This window comes from Galeopterus variegatus, unplaced genomic scaffold (genome assembly GCF_000696425.1).
Source record: "Galeopterus variegatus unplaced genomic scaffold, G_variegatus-3.0.2 Scaffold1528, whole genome shotgun sequence".
Lineage (NCBI taxonomy): Eukaryota > Metazoa > Chordata > Mammalia > Dermoptera > Cynocephalidae > Galeopterus > Galeopterus variegatus.
The window spans coordinates 151,149-153,541 of NW_007727639.1; the positions used below are offsets into that span (position 1 = coordinate 151,149).

Here is a 2,393-nt window from a genome sequence, read left to right on the forward strand (position 1 = left end):
TATGTTTTTATGTCATTATGTCATTGATCTTATGGGAGCAAAGACTTTTAGAAAAAAGATATGTTTATATATACTGGAAGAAAACTACTCTCCAATTTACATTTTCTTATTTATTTAATTTCCCAAGTTTTTTGATGCAAATATTTGCAACAGTCATCTATCAAGAGAAAAATTTAAAACTTAGCTCTACTGTTGCAGTAGGTTAATATCGTTGTAATCAGAGTTACCTTTGGTTTTATTTCAGCAGATGAACAGAAAAACAGCAACTTATTGTAGTCTGTTGCAAGAGTATCTGCTGTTGCTTTGCTACTCCTAATGCTTTCAAATAAGGGATTTTGAATTTTGAGAATCATAGTTCCTATTACTATTCTGTTTATTAATGATGTACATGAGGTACATGTACTTTGCATGTATAATTTTTTTGTCAATATACATGTCCAATTTTGGGGTCTTAAAAAGTTCTTAATAAATCAAGGTATCTATAGAGAAATGTATTAATGTAAATTGTAAAAGTTAAATTTAGGAAGAGACCATACCTAAAAGTTGATACAGTAGTACTAGTTTTTTTTTTTTTTTTTTTTTTTTTTTTTGACCAGTAAGGGGATCGCATCCCTGGGCACAGTGTGGTCTGCACCACACTCAGCCAGTGAGCACACCAGCCATCCCCATGTAGGATCCGAACCCGTGGCCTCAGTGCTACCAGCGCCGCACTCTCCCAAGTGAGCCATGGGGCCGGTCCCAATAGTACTAGTTTTTGACATTGAATTGCACATTTGGAAATAGTAGGTCTTTTTTCTTTATTTGTAATTAAAGATAACTATATTAGGTGTGTTTCAAAATGTATTTCATGTTGAAGCCTTGAAATAATGTTTGTAGAGGCTCTTATAAAAAGACTGAAGTTTAAAAATTACCTTACTAAATCATGGTTATCAGTAATGACAAAAAATAAAGTGATGTTTTGGAAGCCAGAATATAGGGTATGAGAATTCAAAGTATATGCTGAATTTGATATGCCACCTGAGATAAGTAGTAACCTCTTTCATTAGAATTCTTTGGCTATTCTAAATCTCTAGAGTAGAGTTTTCATTAACTTCATACTGTGTTCTTTTGTTGGGAAGACATATGTTATCCTCAGTATTTGAAGATAATCTACTCACAAGGCTATTTACCACATAGAAGGCTGTGGATATCTTTATCACATGTTCAATGGCATTGAAAAAATATTACCATTTCTTTGACTCTTTATTGAAAGTCCTGAGTTGCCATTATTGCACTGACGGGCCCATTTTATTTTAGCTGCCAGGCTTGGAGAATACCTGAAATATTAGAGCATATTGTTTTGGTTTTAATAATCCTCTGCTTTATAGCAAAATCTTAGTTTCTTGGCTTAATTTCTTTGTAGAAGGTCAGTGTGTTAGTATAAGGTCAGTATTATTACAAATTTGCTTATACTGCATTATTACTTTATTTACTATTAATACATAGGAATAATGTATTCTTGGTTTCTTGGAATTTGCTGAGTTTTCTCTATTGGATATTTCAGTCTACTCTTTTCTACTCATACTTGGCATACCATTTTCTTTACCTTTTTTTGCAAGACTGTTTCATTGAAGTGGGTTATAGAGAACAGAATTCCATATACCTCAAGCACTGGCAACAAAACATTGAAAGCTTTTATGTTCTTTTCCCCCTGAATTTTCAACTTGGTTTTAAATAGCTGTTTTCCCCTAGGCATTAAATATGTACACTCATTTCTCTTTTACCTTAAAAAATAAAATACTCCTTTTACTATATATTTCCTCCAGCCGCTGCCTTCTTTGTACTCCACAACATAGCCTCATTCCTAGAAAAAATAGTCTATAAATTATTTCCTACCGTGTTGCATTTCATTCACTTATCGAGCTTACTTCCTTGCTTATCAATCAATGTTTATTTATTTATAAATATATTGAAGTGCAATTTGTATGCAATAATATGTACCTTTTTAAAGTGTGTATTTCAATGAGTTTTGACAAATGTAAGATATACACATATTCTATTCATGATATACATTTATGTTACTCCACAAAGTTATCTCTATACCATTTACACTCAGTTCCCTCCGCTGTCCCTGATTCCAGACAACCATTAATGTGATTTCAGTCATTATAGCTTAATTTTACGTGTTTTGACACACCATGTATATAGACATACAGTATGTACTCTTTCACTGTCCGGCTTTTTTCCTTTAGCATAATGGTTTGTGTGTGTGTATGTGTGTGTTAGAGTATATGTAGTATAAAATTTACCATCATAACCATTTTTAAGCATTCAGTTCATTGGCACAAAGTACGTTCACATTGCTGTGCAACCATCTGTATCATCCATTTCCAGAACTTTTTCATCTTCTCAAA

General features: G+C 32.6%; 1 protein-coding gene across 3 annotated transcripts in view; it reads left to right on the plus strand.

The window, feature by feature from the left end:
• Nucleotides 1-2,393, plus strand: part of KIAA1328 (KIAA1328 ortholog) — a 227,412-nt gene that overhangs the window by 13,989 nt on the left and 211,030 nt on the right. The window lies entirely within an intron of this gene.